This window comes from Myotis lucifugus, unplaced genomic scaffold, assembly GCF_000147115.1.
Source record: "Myotis lucifugus unplaced genomic scaffold, Myoluc2.0 scaffold_38, whole genome shotgun sequence".
Classification (NCBI taxonomy): domain Eukaryota; kingdom Metazoa; phylum Chordata; class Mammalia; order Chiroptera; family Vespertilionidae; genus Myotis; species Myotis lucifugus.
Genome location: NW_005871086.1, coordinates 7,139,627 through 7,161,375, shown reverse-complemented (window position 1 = coordinate 7,161,375; position 21,749 = coordinate 7,139,627). Strand labels below are relative to the sequence as shown.

Below are 21,749 nucleotides of genomic sequence, written 5' to 3'. Positions count from 1 at the left end.
TCCCGAAAGTGGCAGAGCAGAAGGGTAGAAAGAGTCTGGAGCCCAGATGGCATCATTAAACATTGAAACAACTTTAACTGCCTCCCCCTACACTTCATGAATCCCCTTAGTTTTTAGCTGCCTTTCCTCAGTTTTATTATTTTCTGTTATTTTTAGCTGAATGCATTTCTTATTCATATGGTGCTGTTTACTTTTTTAAAGCCTAGAATTTTAAGTGAGGGTGATTTCTTATTTTTCTATTGAAATAATCACATGGATTTTCTCCTTTATTCTATTAATCATTATTCAGTTTGAAATATTTACCAACTTTGCATTCCTGTTATAATTCCTCCTTGATTGAGATGTAATTATCCTTATTCTATACCCATAGGTTCAATTTGCTGATTTTGTTAGGGATTTTTGCATTATGTTGGAGAGATGTTGGCCTGTAGTTTTTCTTCCTTGAAATGTTAGTGCCAAATTTGGTATCAAGCTTATGCTGGCCTTATAAAATGAGTTGGGAAGTAGTCCTTTTTTATTATCAAAAAGAGTGTGCATGAGGTTCTTCTTATTTCTTTCAACATTTGGAAGAATTTACTCGTGAAGCATCTGGACTTGGAGTTTTAAGTATGGATTCAATTTCTTTGATACCCACAGAACTATTAAGAGTTTCTGTTTATTTTTTAGTCATATTTGGTAAATTGTGTTTTTCAAGAAATTTGTCCATTTCATTCTAATTCATTTATTATCTATTTATTATCTTTTTATATATGGTATTAACAACTTATATTTTCTTGCTGTTTTTTTCTTGATTAATCTTTCTTGGGGTTTATCAATTTTTAAATTTGTTTTCAAAGAGCCATCTTTTGCTTCTGTTAATTTTCTCTAGTGTATGTTTGCTTTCTATTTTATTGATTTCTGCTCTTATTTCCTTTGAGTTTAATATGCTGGGGTTTTTTTTCAGCCTAGTTTCTTGAGATGGAAGCTTATATCCTTGATATTTAGTCTTTCTAATATATGCATTGAAAGTTATATATTTTCTTTTCAGCACTGCTTCAGCTGCATACCACAAGTATTCACATGTGAAATCTTCATTTTCACTTAGTTTCCATTGTGATTTCTGGGATATTTTGGTTAATTTTCTGTTATTGATTTCTAGGTTAATTTCACTGTGGTCCAAGAATTTACTCTGTGTGATTGTATCCTCTGAAATTTGTTGAGACTTTCTTTATGGCCCAGTATAAACTCTATTTTAGCAAATATTCAATGTGCAAATGTAAAGAATTTGTATTACAAAATCATTGGTTTTACATGTATAGTATTATATATATAAAGTTTCTAATCATTTTGTTAAAATCTCATATATCCTTACTGATTTTCTTACCTGCTTAGTCTATCAGTTACTGAAAGAAACACGTTGAAATTGTTAGTTGTTATTGTGAATTTGACTATTTGCTTTATACATTTGAGCTGTTATTAAATGCATAGAAATTTTTTATTTTCTGTTGAATTGACACTTCTATGGATATAAAATATTCCTCCTTATTTCCAGTCATACTTCTTGCCTTAGAGTCTTCTTAATCTGATATTATCATACAATGCCAATTTTCTTTTGCGTAAACTGGCATGATATATCTTTTCAGTCTTTTTACTCTTAACTTTTCTGTGTCTTTATATTTAAATATGTCTTTTGATAGACTCAGGTTTGAATCCCAGTTCTTCTGCCCCTAATTAGCTAAAGCTAAACCTCTTGCCTATAAAATGAAAAAAGTATATATATACTAAAATAGTTACTATTACTAGTAACTATTCTATTTAATAGATACACAACCTATCTTTTAAAATACAGATATTTAGCCAAAACCGGTTTGGTTCAGTGGATAGAGCGTCGGCCTGCGGACTGAAGGGTCCTGGGTTCGATTCCGGTCGGGGGCATGTGCCTGGGTTGCGGGCACATCCCCAGTGGGAGATGTGCATGAGGCAGCTGATCGATGTTTCTCTCTCATCAATGTTTCTGTCTCTCTCCCTTCCTCTCTGTGAAAAATCAATAAAATATATTTTAAAAAAATAAAAATAAAATAAAATACAGATATTTAGGCTTTCTATTATTTTTCTTGTCAAAAATAAAAACTATATTTCCAAATTGAATAGTTATCACTTATAAACATAAGTAATAAGAACAAATAAAGAGTTAAGAACTATCACAGTCATTATTGCTATGGAATCTCTCTCTCTGATGTGTATAAAAAGCCTTCAATTATTTCTACTTGTTCAAGGTTTCCAAAGGCAATGAGCAAAGCCTGCACACATTTACTTAGAGCCTGAACAAGAGAAGTAATCTGTCTGGGCATTTTTTAAAAAAATTCTTTATTGTTTAAAATATTACATATGTCTCCTTTTCCCCCATTGACCTGAGTCTCCAGTAATGATTCACAAAATCATTATGGGAGCTACTATTTTGTCACATTTAGGAGGTGGTAATTGAAAGGTCCAATGGACCAATTGATTTAAAAAACATCTGTGATTGAAACCCAGAAGTCAGGAAACAAATCAGGAAGCTATTGTGGCCAACACCTCCCAGGAAGCTGGACACTGTGTACTGGAATGCAGAAACGCCTATATCTGCACAGCTTTCCTTGTCCATAGAAAACAACCACAATGGAATATGGCTTCTCCTTCATTTTCACCTTCTAATCTTTAAGTGATTGCATCTGATTGATGAAGCCTCTTTCACACCCAGAATCTGAAAAATGTAATTTTTAGCTCTGTAGGTTTTGCTAGACAAAGGAAGTTGGGATAAGAATGGATACAGAATACAACTCAATCATCAAACATACCAGGTGAAGATGAGGTAGGAGTAGGAGAGTCAGATGGGGACTGTGAGTGAAAAGGAGGCAAAATAATACAGAGATGTCGGGGAATTTCTGGGAAGACTGGATAGGAGAAACAACTAAAGATGAATCTGGAGGGGATTATCATCCAAATGATAAGAATAAACTGAGAGAAAGTGGCAGAAGGGAGAAATATTAAACATAAACAGACTAACCAAGAAGTTATGACATTACTCAAAGCAGATGACAATGGTGGCCTGAATGAATTAAGGCTACAGTGAGAGAAATGAAGGGAAGAGACAATTTTGGAAGCTAGTTAACATATCACGATCATATTTATCACATACTTTCTCTTTTAATGGTGATATTTTTCTCTCCCTGGAATGCTGCTTTGTTCTAGTTTTTTGCTTGTTTTAATACAAAGCTTATAGAATGTATTATTCTAAACCCTGGGGATTCTCCATTTACTGAGCATCTGTAGCACTTGTGGTTAATGCTGTTTCTATCCTCCTATAGTTTCATATGTCGGTTGCCTTCCCAGTTAGAAAGAAGCTTTTAAAGAGTGGAGGTCGCCTGACTGGTTTGGCCCAGTGGATAGAGCATCGGCCTGCGGACTGAAGGGTTCCAGGTTTGATTCAGTCAAGGGCATGTACCTTGGTTGCGGGCACATCCCCAGTAGGGGGCGTGCAGGAGGCAGCTGACCGATGTTTCTCTCTCATTGATGTTTCTGACTCTCTATCCCTCTCCCTTCCTCTCTGTAAAAAATCAATAAAGTATATTTAAAAAAAATAAAGAGTGGAGGTCATGTTTTATACCTACTTGATGTAATAAGATATAATGTTGGAAATTTTTTACTAAGGCACCTAGAGTCGATAGATACATTTCCTGAAGAGAGTCCAGATAAAAATGGAAAGTTTCAGTCTCAGAACCAATTATGCGACTAAAACCTCTTGCTACATCAAGTGTCTAATGGAATAGGATTGAGGAAGGATTTTAAAGAATATTTTTTGGAGAGAGTTGGGCTGGGATTCTAACTCTACCCCGGGGGGGCGGGGGGCGCAGAATAAGCTACCTTCACATATTTTAAGCCTCCTGCAAGGGACTTAAGAGCACTCACTGAACCTAATATGAAATTAGGATATGAAGACCAGTGTTTTCCTCCTGTGAAACCTAAAAGGCAGCAGGCAGGCTGGTTTGCTTTAGATGGATGAAGTGGAGGAGTGTGCATGAGTCATATCCAGGGAATCTCAGATGAGAAGTCCTCAGTAATGGGGCTCTTTCTAAGAATCCACAAAATAGCTCATAAGAATCAGTGTTATTTGCTAGAGAGTGCAGGAGCATTTTACAAATGTAGTAATTAGGTGAGAGTTTTCCTGTCTACCCCAGTCTCTCCTGTCTTCTCCCAATATTCTCTGGCCTTGGAAGAATGGATCACAACCAGATTTGCAAAATAGCAAAAGGAAGGTACAAGAAAGAAGGATTCCCCTTCTATCCAACCATTTTCCTGACTTCCCACACAGCAAAAATTTTACAGGAGGATGGGAGGGAAGATTTTGAATACCAAATCTGGTTTGAAGTTTTTACTATTGTGTGTAATTGGATAATTACACTTGGAGTGCGGGAAACGAGTTAAGTCGGCTCGCGTGAATTGCGCGTACTCCGCAGGAGCCGTCTTTAACTCGGTTCATATAGATTTGCGGTGGAGTGCGGGAAACGTGTAAACTCAGGCCGATTGTAACTGCGTATTACCAAATATTTGTTTGTAATCCACCCTTTTGGTGGATGGAACAAAACCAAAAGACAGAGCCATCTTATATTTTGGCGGGAAATTCACCCGCACTCCAAGTGTTAACTATGAACTTGAGATCATCTTTGCAACATGAAAGAACAGTTAGTTTTTTAAAAATTACCCGGTAATCAGAAGAGTCATGGGATTTTTGAGTTTTTGTCCAATTCGGAGGAATAATGTTCTCTATCAATTAACCCTGAAAGGGAGACTGGGAGACGATATAAAGTTAGTGGGTGATTATACCCCATGAATCCTGTCTGGTAAAACCTTCTGGTGCAATCTGAGCACTGAGTGGAAAAGGCGGCGTAGTGTGGTACGAGAGGCTTCTGCAACATCTTGCTGCTCTGTGACCTTGGGAACCGCATCTAATTCCTACACATTGTGGTTTTCTAATCTGCAAAATAAGGTGAATACATAATAGCTGTCTTCTTTACTTCACAGTATTGTTGGGAAGATCCAATAAGATCACACACTTGAGAATGTTTTAAATTCTAATAGGCACTCAAAATCAACTAAAGACTTGATGATGAATGTACCTTGACTGGATGGTCCCCTTTGGCCCATGAAATGAAACATCCTAAACCCATAGCCAAATAAGGACGACTAAAGAAGAGAGAGTGAACTCCAGAGAAGGCTAGTCCACAGAAGCCCGAGGGGCCCATTCCTGTTCCTAACACTACCAGGATCATCTGTTGTGCGGGCGGATTCTTCGTGTTTTATCACTGCTTATAAAAGCCATTGACAAGTTATCTCTAAGGAAAGTTTTCTTCCCTCATCAGTTTTCAGCACTTTCTCTAGCAGGAGAGTTGAACTACTGCCCAATTACCTAGAAACTAAAGTGAACCCAAGAGAGTCAGCGAATTACTAAGAAAATCATTTGCAGAGGGAGGCTACGTTGATGTAGAAGGTTGATTGAAAAAGTGTCTTGATTCGTTTCATAGAAGGGCTGGGAGGGTAAAAGAGAGCACGAGGAAGAGGCTGAAGGACGACTTTGTCAGCAACAAGGAAAAGAGCATGAGCATTTCACAGACTACACAATATATGTTGGTGGCTATGGCGTGGGGTCTTCTTGACAAAGCCACTAGGAAACTGGCTGCTACTAATTGAAAATGGTGCTACCAGTGCATGGATGTGGCAATGTTCTATTGTGCTGTACAGAATAACAAAAATAGTGGCATTTGTGAAGGAAAATGGACTATGAAATCTAAGGGATGTTTGAGTTTCTGCAGGAATCCATTGTGTTTCTCCCTCTCCCCAGACTATTTCAAATTCATCATCAGCTTCTTGAAATTAGAGTCGATGGTTTCCACCACCTGTCCACCACACCATGTCTGTCGGCTTCTTCTGTGAGTGGTGCCATTTAAAAATATAAACCACCTCCAATTGCTTCTTCAGAGCTTATGCTCTAAAATAAACTTAGCATTCATAGACAAGTAAGAGAATAAATACTGTGTGTATCAGAGTGGATCAAGGAGTGGAAATGACGCATAGAAAGCCTATTAATTATCATGTGTTCAGATGTTAAAAGTGGGGGAGGGTTGGAGGGCAGTACAAGGGAGCTATTTTAGTTATTGGACAGATGAGATGTTACCTACAGTCAAAAGAGAAAAATACTCTTTAATCATAATATTTAAACAGTATCTAACAGTAATGAAAAAAGGACTATAAATAAGTTAGCTCTTCCAACTAGGAAAAGAGGGAGAGAAAGTAGAATTAAGTTGAAGTGTTTTATCTTTTATGGCAGGCAGTCAAAAGATACTAACATTGACAAGTCAAGAAACAGAAGTGTAACATATTTTTTTATAGCTGTGGGAGTGACTATCATTCGTTATAAACACAGGAGCAGTGGCTTCCCCAGGGGACTGATGCAGGGCTTTGGGGGGCACCAGGGAGCAAAATGTACAGAGGAAGTATGCTCTGCCAACCCCCCACCATCACCCCTCCACCCCCTGCCCAGGTCAATGGGAACAACTCTCCTTCCTATCTGTTTTATATCTTGGGTTACAGCGAACTATTTTGCTGGGGAAAACAAGTTTCTATGCTTTTAAAGTGTTTGGAAAACATCATCTAAGGACAAGATACAGCTATTAAAAGGTTTGGCTTAAAAATCTAAATTCTGGCAGGGCCAAAGTAATTATAGAGACAGGTAAGGGGCTTTTATAATAGAATGCATAGCTTTTGAAAACGGATCCTCTTCCACCCACGAATTGCCCGTAAAACCATGATTTCCCACCTACTCAGGCCATAGCTTATTGAACCAAGAGTGAAGAGCTCACAGAAGTTTGGTTATTTTACTTTTGGGTTCTTAGGTCCTAGACCCTGGGATGTGAACTGAGTTGACCTATACTTAGGAGCTGTGGTGTGGCTGTCGTTGTCATTTTCAGGGAAACAAGGAAGAAGCAAAGAGGAGATGAGGCAGTATTACAGCTCCAGGGGAAAAGATTTTTCCCTCCTTGGCATTACATAGTCCCCCATCCCCATCCCCTGTGAAACCACTGAATTCCACTATCCTAGATCCTTCCAATAAAACCCTCATTCTATTTGTCAAGTGTCCTTGGAACTGAAAAGAAGAGAAAATAAAAGAAGAAAGGCTTGACTAAGATACAGAAGAAAATGCACTGGGGAGAGACGATGGGGCTCCCTGAAAGGTTTTTTCAGGGACATATTGATGTGTAAATACTATGAGAAGCATTTAATTTCTAACTCTTAGTAGGAGGAGATTGTCTCTACCTTCCAAAAAGGTTTCCTCAGTATTGATGATCCTTAGCCCTATGGGTTGCTCTACCTCACTTCCCCCTGAAATCTTACAAGTGAACTTCGGAGTAAGCAGTCTCAGGGTATGACCCATTCACAAGCAGGCTCCAGACTTTGCAGCCTTTGGATGACACTACACCTTAAATAATGTATTAAGCACAAAATGTCAAGAAATAAAAAGAGTTTGATATTGTTGACAAAAATTCTCAACTCTTTTGACTCTTGCTCCTTTTCCTTTGCTTCCCTCCAAGAAGACAAATCCATGGCCCCCTCTTCCAGCTTCTTGCCATACTTTCCTGTCTTCTTGCCTTTGTTTAAGCTTCTCTATCTTTGAAATGCCTTTCTTCTTATTCCTTCTCTACCTGGTGAACTCATTTCATTGTGCGATTTTCCCAAACAGCCCTTCCTCTAAATCAGCAGTTCTCAACCTGTGGGTTGCGACCCCTTTGGGGGCCGAATGACCCTTTCACAGGGGTCGCCTAAATACATCCTGCATATCAGATATTTACAGTACAATTCATAACAGTAGCAGAATTACAGTTATGAAGTAGCAACGAAAATAATTTTATGGTTGGGGGTCACCACAATATGAGGAACTGTATTAAAGGGTCGCGGCATTAAGAAGGTTGAGAACCACTGTTCTAAATAGAATTGATTGTTATTACATCCTTACACCTTATCTTGAAACTATTTTTAAAAAGTCCTCACCTGAGGACGTTTATTGATTTTAAAGAGAGGGAGGGAGAGAGAAACATTGATGTGAGAAATATCAATTGATTGCCTCTCGTATGGGCCCCAACTTGGACTGAACCTATTTTAATGTCAGCTCTTATCAAATTGCATTACTGCTAGTTGTTTTTATAATGGTGGTTTCTGCTAGATTAATCCAATCCTATCTAATAAAGAGGGATTATGCAAATTGACCATCACACTGTCACAAAGATGGCGGTGCCCAGTCCCCTCAGCTCCACTGGAGTCCCACAGTCCTTTCAGCCCAGCCCAGAGGGGGGCGGGTGGACGGCTGGCACACAGAGTGGCAGGACCCACCCTCAGCCCCCCAGCCGCCCAGGGCCTGCCTGAGGTGCAGGCAAGCCTCAGATGGTGTCTGCCCAGCCACACAGAGCCACCCAAAGCTCAGGTAACCAGGGCCAGCTGAGGCTTGCACTGCCAGCAGTGGCAGCAACAGAGGTGTGATGGGGGCGTCACCTTCCCCTGATTGCTGGGTCGCCTCCCGCCCCTGAGGGCCCCCGGACTGTGAGAGGGGGCAGACCGGGCTGAGGGATCCCCCCCTCCAGTGCATGAATTTTCATGCACCGGGCCTCTAGTAAACATATAATAAGTAACCATGTGTGCCAGGCCTTGGGTTAAGCAACACAAAAATGAATTGTATTCTCTTTGCCTTTCTGTGCTTTAGGAGCTTCTACCATAGCGGGGATGATACACAGAACATTACAATATCCCTGGATAGATGCTACATAGATATATAATGCTAAGGGAAATTTGCTTAGGGCTATTGTTTAAGATAAGAATAATTAATTTTTGGATGTTAAATTTATCCTGAATTGTTTAGGGAAGCTGGATTATTTCGGGAAACAGCTAACCTTTGTCAAAATGCTCTTTCAGAAAAGTCTTAGTATTCAATATGGTTGAAGACAATATTCTGGCTAACATCAACTATTGGTCACCTACAGAATGGCTATTGTTAATGATGTAGTGAGCTGTGTAGAACTTTCTATTTTGTGCTGCCTCTAAAACTTTGGGTGCATTCCTATGACTTCCAGTTTAAAATTCCCAGGTGTAGCAGGAAAAAAAATACTGGAATTTGATTTCATTATATGTGGGTTTATTATTTAAGTGGCTAAGTTACTTGCTTTCTCTGAGTATCAATTTCTTTGTAAAATGAGGATTAAAAATAAACACCTCACATGATTGTGTGGATGATTGGATAAGATAATGCATGTAAAGCACTTAGCCCAGTGTGGGGTACATAAAAAGAATCCAGTAAATGTTGGTTTCTCTGTATCCACTTTCAAAAATTAAAAAAAGAACAGGTTGGTTTAGAGCCAGAGGGAAAATGCCAGAAGATTTTTGGAACAGATATCAGCTGCTTGCTCTTCTTTTGATCTGGTGAGTGGTATCATTCCACAGCTTGTTGGGCTTGTCCAGCAGCTGAAGAGTTAATTTTCAACCCCAATTCCCTCTCTCCGTTTAGACTCAGGCCACTTGTCAGAGTTTTCTGAGTCCAGGGTGAGCAAAATTCATGGTCCTCTTCCCCTGTGCTAACCGGCCGAGGCTGGTGCTGGAGGAGTGCTCCTGATTTCTCTCCCTCTCAACACCACCCAAGGCCGCATGGAGAAGAGAAAGAAAGTTGTTCCATGGGCAGCTCAGTAAATATTTCAGGGCTGGGTAGAGTTTAAAGACTTGTAAAATGAAAGAGGAAGGGCTTTCTGATTCGTGTCTGGCTCCCTCAAGCCTTGAGCAATCTGTTCCTGTTTAAAACAAAAAGCAAAACATGTTTCCTCAAACTGGTTTAAGAGAATTGTGATGACTAAGGCAGTATATTAATTTTAGCTGTCACAGGAGGCATGGATTCCTAGATTTGAAAAAAAAAAAAGGTCTCCTGTATTTTTAAAAATACTGTTGATTCCTTCCTAGGAATTCTTGAAAAAAAAATTCTCTTTTGGACATTAAGCTATCAGGGGAGAAGCTCTCAATTCTGAAAACTTTCTTTGTTCAATAAGATTAGAAAAGTTTATTGAGAATAGCATAGATCTGCACAGATGGTTGAGCAAGGGACAAATGCAAATTACATTCATTCAAACAATAAATAATCACTAAGCACCTATTGTGTACCACACAGACTGTGGATGTGATTCTGGGTTAAAAAAAGCTAAACAAGATGTTCCTGATTCCTCATGTTTCTTAACCTAGGGGGCTGCAGATAAGTAAACACATCGTTACAATACAGCGTGATAAAGGCCGGACAATAAAAGAACAAGGTGGTATGGGAGAAGACTCAGAGACCCAAAGCATGAGCAGAATTTAGCCAGATGAAGAGAGCTGAGGATGTAGAGTGTTCTAGGCAGAGGGTCCAGCATATCTTAAGGCTTAGAAATAAGAAAGAGTGGAGTAGGTATGAGGAATGAAACTCATTTCAGTATATCTGGATCACAAATGTAGCAGGAGGAATAGGTGGAGATGAGGTTGGCAGGATACCCATTCTCTTCCTTTCAGCAGCTGGTTTTAGGATTGAGAGGAAGGTAAAAATCCCTGGAAATGTTGGGCCCAAGCCATGAGCTCCAACCAAATCTTGCCAAGAGAGATGTGTAACATGCTTTCTCCCCGCCCCCCCCCCGGGGTTTGCTAATGTTTCATGTGTGAATAGTTTCCACAGGAAACTCAGGGGACGCTTGATGGAGCCAGTTAGGTATTCCTCGGCTTGTTTGCTGCATATCAGGACATCATCTCCAGTCTCAACTGCTGGGATGTTGGCACCCTTGGCTGATGGAACCCACTGTTTAATGTATCAACTAATAAATAGAAGATGAGGGGACTGTGATGGGAATGGGCCCTAGATACAAGGGGTGGTGAGAGATAACAATCAATTGTCTTTGCTTGTCTGTATGAATCGAGATACGAGGAGGCAAGAAAATACTGGAAGAATAGGTCTGAATGACGACTTAACTCAAATGCTGATTGGAACCACTGGCCATGTTAATACTTGCTCCTTAAAAACATAGCCAGGAACACAGTTCTGTATTCTTCTTAGAACACTCATAAATAGTCATCTTAAAGATCATCATGAAATCAGAGAATTAAAAAAAAACTTCAGAGATGATTTGGTTCAATGCTTTCATTTTGGGGATGAAGAATCTCTGTTCCAGACATCCAAAGTGGGGCATCCAGTCTGGCTTCTGCCTCAGGGCTTTTACACTCGCCGTTCCCTCTGTCTTCTTGTTATTCAGGACTCTAGTTAGTATTTACTGAAGTCCCTAATTAAAACAGCTTCTGACCAATTTTTCTTAATATCCTTACTTGTTTTATTGCATATACATTTTCTGAAATATTTTATTTTCTTGTTTATTGACTGTCTCTTTCACTAGAATTTAAGTAAATATTTGTCTTAATCATTGCTGTGTTCTTAGCATTTAGAACAGTGCCAGGAACATAATGGGACTGAATACATAAGCATTTTTAAATTTATGAATGAATGAAAAGTAGGACTTGGGTCTGCTGGTCATTGACCTTTCTTTTACTCTGGTGCTTCTCAAATTTTAATGTGCATACGGATTACCTGGAGATCCTGTTAAAATGCAAATTTGATAGAGAATGTCTTGAATTCTGAGATTCTGCATTTCGATGCCAGTGATTGAGGTCCATGGACCACATTCCAAGTACTGGGCTGCAGCTGTGTTCCTGAAGCAAAACCATTGCCAGAAATATTTTATAGTCTACTTCAGTACATATGGTTTAGTCTTAAATTTTTCTCTAAACAAGGAGTAGGAAGTTAAGCTGCATTTTGTTAAGATCTTATTATAAAAATTTGCAAACAAAGAAAAGTTGAAAGATTTTTTACAGTGAACCCACCACCTAGACATTGTAGTCCCATTAACATTATATTGTTCTTGCTTTTCACATGTTGGTCCAATTATCATCTTTCTGGCCAACCTCGGTCTACATTGGCTTTGATACATTTCAAAGTGAGCTGCACACAGCAGTGCATTTCATCCAAAATACTTTTAAGCTGCATTTAAAAATGTGACTCTCTTCCTGGTTGGTGACCAAACTGTGAAGGTTATTCAGGAAGCCTTTTCAGCTGGCCCCATCTGTCACTTTTCCTACCCACATTCTTTTTTTAAATTTTTTTAACCAGTATTTTGTTGTTGTTGTTGCTATTTATTACAGATGTCCCCAATTGCCCGTCCCCCTTTTTGGCGCCCCCCTCCCCAATCCTGGCCTTTATCACATTGCTGTGTGTGTCCATGGGCTATGCATACATGCACATATGTCTTTGGGCTAATCTCTTCCAGTCCTCCCCTCCCCCCCACCTCGCTGAGAACTGTCTGTTTGTTCCATGTATCCATGCCTCTGTCTACGCCTACCCACATTGTTGCTCCTGGCCTCTTCCTGCCAGAGGACACGGAAGTTAGTGATCTTGGAAATGTTAGACACATTCCAGGTCTTTTGAAGGCATCACATTATGATTTTAAACCCAAACCAAGTTTGCCTATGGGGATAATTTAAATTATTCTGCAAAGAATAGAATCGAAAGAAATAATTTATTTTTGGCTCCTGGCATTTTTGATAAAACTGAATGAAGGCTGTGAAGTTTAAGATTTTCCTTTTAGACTAACAATTTCTTGAGGGCAGGAACCATTTCTTTCTTGCTTTTTCAAAAAATATATTTTTATTGATTTCAGAGAGGAAGGGAGAGGGAGAGAAAGATAGAAACATCAATAATGAGAGAGAATCATTGATCGGCTGCCTCCTGCATGCTCCCTACTGGGGATTGAGCCCACAACCCAGGCATATGCCCTTGACAGGAATTGAACTTGGGACCCTTCAGTTTGCAGGCTGACACTCTATCCACTGAGCCAAACTGGCTAGGGCTGGAACCATTTCTTAATCATCATTGTATTCCTAGGGCCCAGTACAGTCTCTTGGGCATAATAAGTGCTGTGTCTGCTGAATGGATGAGTGAATAAATGAGTGAATATTCAAATATAATAGCAATTTCCCTACTTAATCTTTAATTGTCAGTGTCAGTCCCTGCCAGACCCATCCCAATCCAGAGCAGAGTTTCTCCCCCTCCATTCTATTGATATTTTGGGCCAGACCTTCTTGGTTGTGGAAAGCTGTCCCGTCATTGTAGGATGTTTCGAAGCATCCCAGGCCTCTACTAACTAGATACCAGTAGCAATCTTTCCAGTCATGACAATCAAAAATGTCTGCAGACATTGTCAAATGTCATTTGGGGTCCAAAATTGCCTGTGTTTGAGAACTGCTGAGTTATAGAAATTGAAACCTCACAACTTGAGGCTAGCTCTGCTCAACCTCTGGGCTGAGAATAATCAAGCCGGAATATATATTGAATCAGAAAAATACTTTTATTTCCTAGGATTCATGTTAGAATTGAGAAATAGTCTGTGGCCTACATGCTTAAAATGTCTTGGATGAACCCTGAGTGCCCTTCCTACCTCAGTATTTTCTCCCAGGCCCCATTGCGTGCACTCAGTCTTTATGGCTGGCTTCTGCCTTAGTTTCTGGTCTGTACTCTAGTCTATGCTGGGATTCAAGCACAGTCCTAATCCCTGGTTCCTTGATTGAGCAGCTAATTCCTTGTCAGCTTCTTTCCCTATGGGTTGGATCTTGATCACTGCACAAGTCATTGTTGCCTGAGTTGCTATTTAAATCCAGATGTTCTCACCATCTTGGGGCTCTAACTGTGCAACTGCTTTGACTTTGTGTTACTGCTGCCTAATGAACTCTGTTGGGGTTCCCTGCCCTCAAACAGGTCCATGGATGTCAGCACCACCTTGACTCTGACTTGAGCTTTCTAGATCCCTTGGAACAAGGTAATTGACACCACTGGCACCTTCTTTGAAGCTAGCCCTACTTTTTGCTTAGTTTCTCTTGCCCCGGGGCCATCAGTCCTGGCCTCTTAACCTTTCTTTGCTTAGTCACTGAAAATTCTAATTGTTGGTCTAATGTGTTTCTCTCCTCATCATGGACCAACTGTTCAACAACTTCAGGGTGAGCTTCCAGCCTGCTTGACTTTTCTGGTTCTGTTAATCACATTATCCCACCTTCAATGGCACCTCTTTTGTCTGCTGCTCCCGACCACAGAAAGCTGCTAAAGAAAGACTCATAATTAAACCCAAATGACCAACAAAAATACTTCTATTTCCTCCTTGATCATGGTACATCAACCCCATTGCATGTTCTTCCTCTATTACCTGCCTAACTCTATCCCCTAATGATTGTTTCAAATGCATTTCTTTCTCTATAAACCCCCAAGCTCTTGTTCTTTACCACTGCAGAAATACTGGCAATCTTGCCTTTCTTAAGCAAGATTAAGACTATTATCTACCTGCACCTTAACATATCCATGATTCTTCCTTCCAGGCTCAGCTAAGAAATACCCTTTCTGGGAGATCAGAAAAACAATCCCATTTACCATCGCACCAAAAAAATTAAGATACCTAGGAATAAACTTAACTAAAGAGGTTAAAGACCTCTACTCAGAAAACTACAGGACGTTGAAAAAAGAGATAGAGGAAGACATAAACAGATGGAAGAACATACCATGTTCTTGGATTGGTAGAATCAACATCATTAAAATGTCCATACTACCCAAAGCAATCTATAAATTCAACGCACTTCCCATTAAAATACCAATGGCCTTCTTCAAAGATCTAGATCGAACTCTCCAAAAATTCATCTGGAATAAAAAAAGACCCCGAATAGCTGCAGCGATCCTGAGAAAGAACAAAGTAGGTGGGATCTCAATGCCAGATATCAAGCTGTATTACAAAGTCACTGTTCTCAAAACTGCCTGGTACTGGCACAAGAACAGACATATAGATCAGTGGAATAGAATAGAGAGTCCAGAAATTAGCCCGAACCAATATGCTCAATTAATTTTTGACAAAGGAGGCATGAACATACAATGGAGCCAAGATAGTCTCTTCAATAAATGGTGTTGGGAAAATTGGACAGACATATGCAAGAAAATGAAACTAGACCACCAACTTACACCATACACAAGAATAAACTCAAAATGGATAAAGGACTTAAATGTACGACAGGAAACCATAAAAATTCTAGAAGAATACAAAGGCAACAAAATCTCAGACATATGCCAAAACAATTTCTTCACTGATACAGCTCCTAGGGCAGTTGAAACTAAAGAGAAAATGAACAAATGGGACTACATCAAAATAAAAAGCTTCTGCACAGCAAAAGAAACCATCAACAAAACAACAAGAAAACCCACCTCGTGGGAAAACATATTTGCCAACGTCATATCTGATAAGGGCTTAATCTCCAAAATTTATAGGGAACTCATACAACTTAACAAAAAGAAGATAAACAATCCAATCAAAAAATGGGCAAAGGATCTAAATAGACACCTTTCAAAAGAGGACATTCAGAAAGCCAAGAGACATATGAAAACATGCTCAAAGTCACTAATCATCCGAGAGATGCAAATCAAAACAACAATGAGATACCATCTCACACCTGTCAGAATGGCCATCATCAACAATTCAACAAACGACAAGTGCTGGAGAGGATGTGGAGAAAAAGGAACACTTGTGCACTGCTGGTGGGAATGCAGACTGGTGCAGCCACTATGGAAGGCAGTATGGAGGTTCCTCAAAAAATTGGAAATGGAACTCCCATTTGACCCTGTGATCCCACTTCTAGGAATATATCCCAAGAAACCAGAAACACCAATCAGAAAGGATATATGCACCCAGATGTTCATAGCAGCACAATTCACCATAGCTAAGATCTGGAAACAGCCTAAGTGCCCATCAGTAGATGAATGGATTAGAAAACTGTGGTACATCTACACGATGGAATACTATGCTGCTGTTAAAAAGAAGGAACTCTTACCATTTGCAACAGCATGGATGGAACTGGAGAGCATTATGCTAAGTGAAACAAGCCAGTCAATGAAGGAAAAATACCACATGATCTCATTCTTTCATGGATAATTAAGACCATTACAAACTTTCGAACAATAATAAATACAGTGGCAGAGCTGCCTCAAACCGATTGTCGGACTTCAGTGGTAAGGCCAGGGAGGGTTGGGGGACAGGAGGGAGGGGAGTAAGAGATCAACCGAAGGACTTGTATGCATCCATATAACCATAACTAATGGACATAAGACACTGGGGGGTAAGGGAGGGCAGGGGCTTGTCAAGGGTGGGGGGGAAAAAAGGACACATATGTAATACCCTTTGTAATGCTTTAAGCAATAAAAAAAAAAAAGAATTTCCTCTGGCAGTTATTAGACTAAATTATTAAAATAAATATGAATTAAGATTCCCTAAAAAAAAAAAAAAAAAGAAATACCCTTTCTAAATTGTTCCTTCTGGGCTTCTTCACCAGGTTGAGGATCTGCATTTGACTTAGAATTCTTTATATACTTGTGGGAAAGGTCCAATCACATCCTGCTTTGCCTCACTCAGAGTTGACAAAATGATATCTCTTTCCCTTTTACAAGCTCTCCTTTTCGTTTTGTGGTGAAGGAGGAAAGAAAACACAATATATTGTACTTTTAAACTCAACTGCCAATAATATTTTGGCCCTTTTTCCATGATACCCTGGGCATATAGCACAAATTTAAATATTAAAATCACTCCTTAGTTGGTAGATTGAAAGTAGTGCATGGCTCTTGTTCAGCTCTACTTATCTCTACTTTTCAAAAAACAACCATATTCCTGGCATAGTTCATTTGTCTGGCTAATTATCTCGATGCCTAATTTACCTTAAAACTTTTTTTTTCTTTAATCAGTCATCAATTTTCTCTGGTACTTATGATTAGAAACTGTTTAGCCCATGAAAGGGCTCTTCTTGTTAAATCAGTTTTCACCAATTAGCTCTTATAGCACAGTTCTTAAGAAATTGGTAGAAATTTTATTTTTGCAGCCACCCACAGAACATCAGTGTGGGTTTGCTTATACAGTGAGCAAATATTCAGCTCCTCAACTGAACAGGCCTTTTAATTCACAATATTTCCAGTAATTTTTCTTTGAGTGAATCACTCTTGTTTGGCTGCTTGGGCAGGACTCAATGCTGGAAGGCCAATTTATACATGTTTCTGGGTGAGCCAGTGAATCCCTCATTATTCCAATGGTGTTCCATAGATCCTTACTGCCCCCTGGTATTCGGGACCCTGCCAGGGTTGGATAAGAAAATGAGCTGAGCCTGGGTTTTGATGTGATAGCTAAGATATTTTTAATGTTTTAGGAAGGTAATGTGGAATCGCATTAAGCTTACTCTACTGAAATTCATGAATTTTTGTGTGTAGTCCTGAAGCTGACAATAGCTTGAAATGAAATCATCCTTTATCTCTCTGTTTATGTCTCAAGTATATCTTCTGAAAAATGAAGTTTTCTTTAGATGAAACATTTTGTGGTTCTTATGTTTCCAGCGCTGCTGTGAAATGAATATTTTGCAAACTTTTTTTTAAATTCCCATTGCTTCATAGTTTCATTATTATGGCCCTTGCTACATATCTTTGTAAAATCATTTCTTAGTCAATTTATAGGCCCTATTAATTTAGAGATACATGTCTTATAATTTTTCTCATATTATCTGAGCCTTGGAATTTTAAAGGTGCTTACCCAAAGTCTTTTTTTATAGCCAAGTAGTATTCCATTGTGTAAATGTACCACAATTTTTTTATATACTCATGTACTGATGGGCACTTGGGCTGCTTCCAAATCTTGGCCGTTGTAAATAATGCTTCAACAAACATAGGGGTGTATATAGTCTTTCACATTAGTGTTTTGGGTTTCTTTCCCAGAAGTGGAATTGCTGGGTCATAATGCAGTTCAATTTTTTAATTTTTTTGAGATAACTCCATACTGCTTTCTACAGTGGCTGCACTAGTCGGCATCAGAAATCTTACCCTTTGCAACAGCATGGATGGACCTGGAGATTATTATACTAAGCAAAATAAGCCAGTCAGAGAAAGACAAGTATCATATAATTTCACTCATATGTGGAGTCTAATGAACAAAATGAAGTAACAAGTAAAATAGAGACAAACTCATAGATAGAGAACAAGCTGACAGCTTTTGGTGGGCAGGGGTGGAAGCTTGGGGGTGTGGAAGGATTGAGCAAAAAAGAAAAAACTCATGGACACCGACAACAGTGTGGTGATTGCTGGGGGAGGAGGTGGAAGAAGGTATAGGGGGGATAGATGGTGATGGAAAGAGACTTGACTTGGGGTGGTGAACTCACAATACAGTATATAGATGACATGTTGTGGAATTGTGCACTTGAAACCTGTATAATTTTGTTAACAAGTGTCACCCCGATGATATAAAAAAAGCCTAATATGCAAATCGACTGAATGGAGGAATGACCGGTCATTATGACATGCACTGACCACCAGGGGGCAGATGCTCAATGCAGGAGCTGGCCCCTGGTGGTCAGTGTGCTCCCACAGGGGAGCGCTGCTCAGCCAGAAGCTGGGCTCACTGCTGGTGAGCGCAGTGGTGGTGGTGGGAGCCTCTCCCACCTCCGCGGCAGCCCTAAGGACCCCTCTGCGGACATCCCCCAAGTGGTTCTGGACTTCGAGAGGGTGCTGGCCAAGCTGAGGGACCCCCCCACATCCCCCCATCCCCCCGCCCCCTTCAGTGCACAAAATGTCATGCACTGGGCCTCTAGTATATTCAATAAAATACTTAAAATGAATTTTTTAAATAAGGTGCTTACCCAAAGTATTATATCCTGAAAGTTTATGGAGATTAGATTTAGGGAATCTTGCTAGTATAGAAGACAAGATTAAAGGCAGTTTTGGAGAGGCAATATCTGAAAGAAAATGGGCTGAGAACTTTCCTGAATTGAAGAGATGTGAATCCTTAGATGGAAAGTGCATTTCAGGTTTCAAGTAACTTAAATAAATCCACCTCAGAGTGAAACTGCAGAATATCAAGGATAGAGAAAAAATCTCAAAGACTACCTAATCCCAACAAAAGATTACCAAGAGAATTAGATTGCCAGTGGACTTCTCATATGTCACCATAGACTTCAGAAGACAATGAAGTAAACATCTTCAAAGTCCTGAGGGAAAATAACTGACAACCTACAATCCTATTCCCGTAAATGGTTATTCAAGGGTAAGGGTAGACTAAAGACATTTTCAGACACACATTCCACCCACCTATCCTTTTAAAGAGCACTGTACCATTAGGCAAGAATACTCATCGAGGACAGGAGTAATGTAAGAACAACTTTGAGCACAGAAGTTAAAAGATGTTGGTAAATTTAAAAAGAACAATAGGCCATTAAAAAGAATAATATCATCTTATGTTAAAAAATAAGAAGCCAAAGCTAGATAATTTTATGGGAGTGGGAAATGTTCACATGCTCTAGGGGGATTGTCTTGCTTGTCTGGAGGAGAGAGACATTAAAAATTTAGACTTTGTTAGAAAAACATATAGCATAGTACATATATCTAGGAAAACCACTAGAAGAATAGAAATATAACCTATAGCTTCCATACCAACATAGAAAAACTTTATATTTTAACTGAAGCTAGAAAAGGAGGGGGAAAACAAGACCATCAGAAACAAGAAACAAAAAGGTGGATAAAATAAGTCTAAATGTATGAAGAATAATGATTGCTGAACACATATTAAATTGTAATCATAGGTCCTATGGAGTTTCAGATTACTCTGGATTTCCTGGGGGGTTGGGAGGAGGAAGGAGGTGGCAAGGAAACCATCTAAAACACCAGGATTATCAAAGCTGATTTACTCTTATACCCAATTCAGTTCAAAGTTGAAAACTTTCTTCCTTTAATATTATTTACAACTTAACCTCAGACAGATTTCCAGGTTTTCTGTATACCAACTAGAAAATAGCCTACATAAAAACTATTTTCATTTAACTCTGAAAGGAAGAAAAAAATACCTCTGCATTGCCTCTCAAACACCTGGAACCTAGTGTTTGATTCCCCTTCCCAGATGGTGTCTTTTAATCTAGCTCTTTAAAGACCGCCCATAGGTTAGGAACACCAAATAGTATACTGCAATTTCAGAGATTGCTGTCTATGTTTACTATAATTATAGAGGCATTTAAAACTTTCGCATTTTGCCACTGGGAGAAGAAAAATAGAAGGATTTGGGGTAATCAGTTGTTATGGATACATCTTGAAGTTAAATTGAAGCTGTGTTTTAGTTTGCCTGTAGCAAAGTCTGATTTCAAAAAGAGCCAGGGTTTTTGAACGTTGGATATTTGCAAATATTCTAAATTCATTGGCTTAAGTTTTTCAACCAGCCACTGACCTTCAGAAACCAGGAAATCAATAGATTATGCTTTATATTTATGATGAGGCTTATATTCTCAATTTTAATTACCTAAATCGTTCACTTCATTAGTGGCTGTTTTCTTCGTCAGGAATTATTAGTATACTAGAGGCCCGGTGCATGAATTGATGCACCGGTGGGGTCCCTCAGCCTGGCTGGTGATTGAGGCCTATCAGGGGGGCTGGCCAGCAGTGGGGAGGGACCATGGGAAGTTGGCCTGCTGGGGGGACAGGCCACGGGAGGTTGGCTGTGGGAGCACACTGACCACCAGGGGGCAACTCCTGCATTAAGCGTCTGCCCCCTGGTGGTCAGTGCACATCATACTGACTGGTTGACTGGTCTTTCCAGTTGTTTGGTCATAATGGTAGCTTAGGCTTATATATATATTTATTTATTGAGGAAGGGATAGGAGAGAGAGTGAGACTTGTATGTGCCCTGACCGAGGATCAAATCCACAACCTTGGTGTATTGGTACAGTGCTTTAACCAATTGAGCTACCCGGCCAGGGCCTTTATTTATTTTTTTTCTTAAGGTTTGGATGCTTGAGCTTAAGTTTACTTTTTTGTTCTCAAATCAAACTGTAGGTCACTGAGTTATGAGTATTAGTACTCTCAGGAATCCCCTAGTCTAAACTTTCATTACATAGAAGATGACACTGAGGGTCAAAGAGGAACTGTAACTTTCCCAAATCCTCAGGACTCTTTTTTTTTATTTTTTTTAATTTTTTTTAATTAAATCTTTATTGTTCAGATTACATTTGTTCCTCTTTTCCCCCCCCCCCCATAACTCCCCTCCTCCCAGTTCCCTCCCCACCCTCCGCCCTCACTCCTCACCCACTGTCCTCATCCATAGGTGCACGATTTTTGTCCAGTCTCTTCCCGAATCTCACATTCCCCTTTCCCCCCCAAGAATAGTCTGTCCATTCCCTTTCTATGTCCCTGATTCATTATAATCACCAGTTCATTCTGTACATCAGATTATTTATTCACTTGATTCTTAGATTCACTTGTTGATAGATGCATGTTTGTTGTTCACAATTTGTATCTTTACCTTTTTCTTCTTCCTCTTCTTAAAGGATACCTTTCAGCATTTCGTATAATACTGGTTTAGTGGTGATGAAGTCCTTTAGCTTTTCCTTATCTGTGAAGCTCTTTATCTGACCTTCAATTCTGAATGATAGCTTTGCTGGATAAAGTAATCTTGGTTGTAGGTTCTTGGTATTCAGCACTTTGAATATTTCTTGCCATTCCCTTCTGGCCTGCAAAGTTTCTGTTGAGAAATCAGCTGACAGTCGTATGGGTACTCCCTTGTAGGTAATTGAGTGTCTTTCTCTTGCTGCTTTTAAGA

General features: G+C 39.5%; 1 pseudogene; it reads right to left on the bottom strand.

The window, feature by feature from the left end:
- Positions 1–7,403: 7,403 nt before the first annotated feature.
- LOC102430598 overlaps positions 7,404–21,749 on the bottom strand; it is a 25,705-nt pseudogene continuing 11,359 nt past the window's right edge.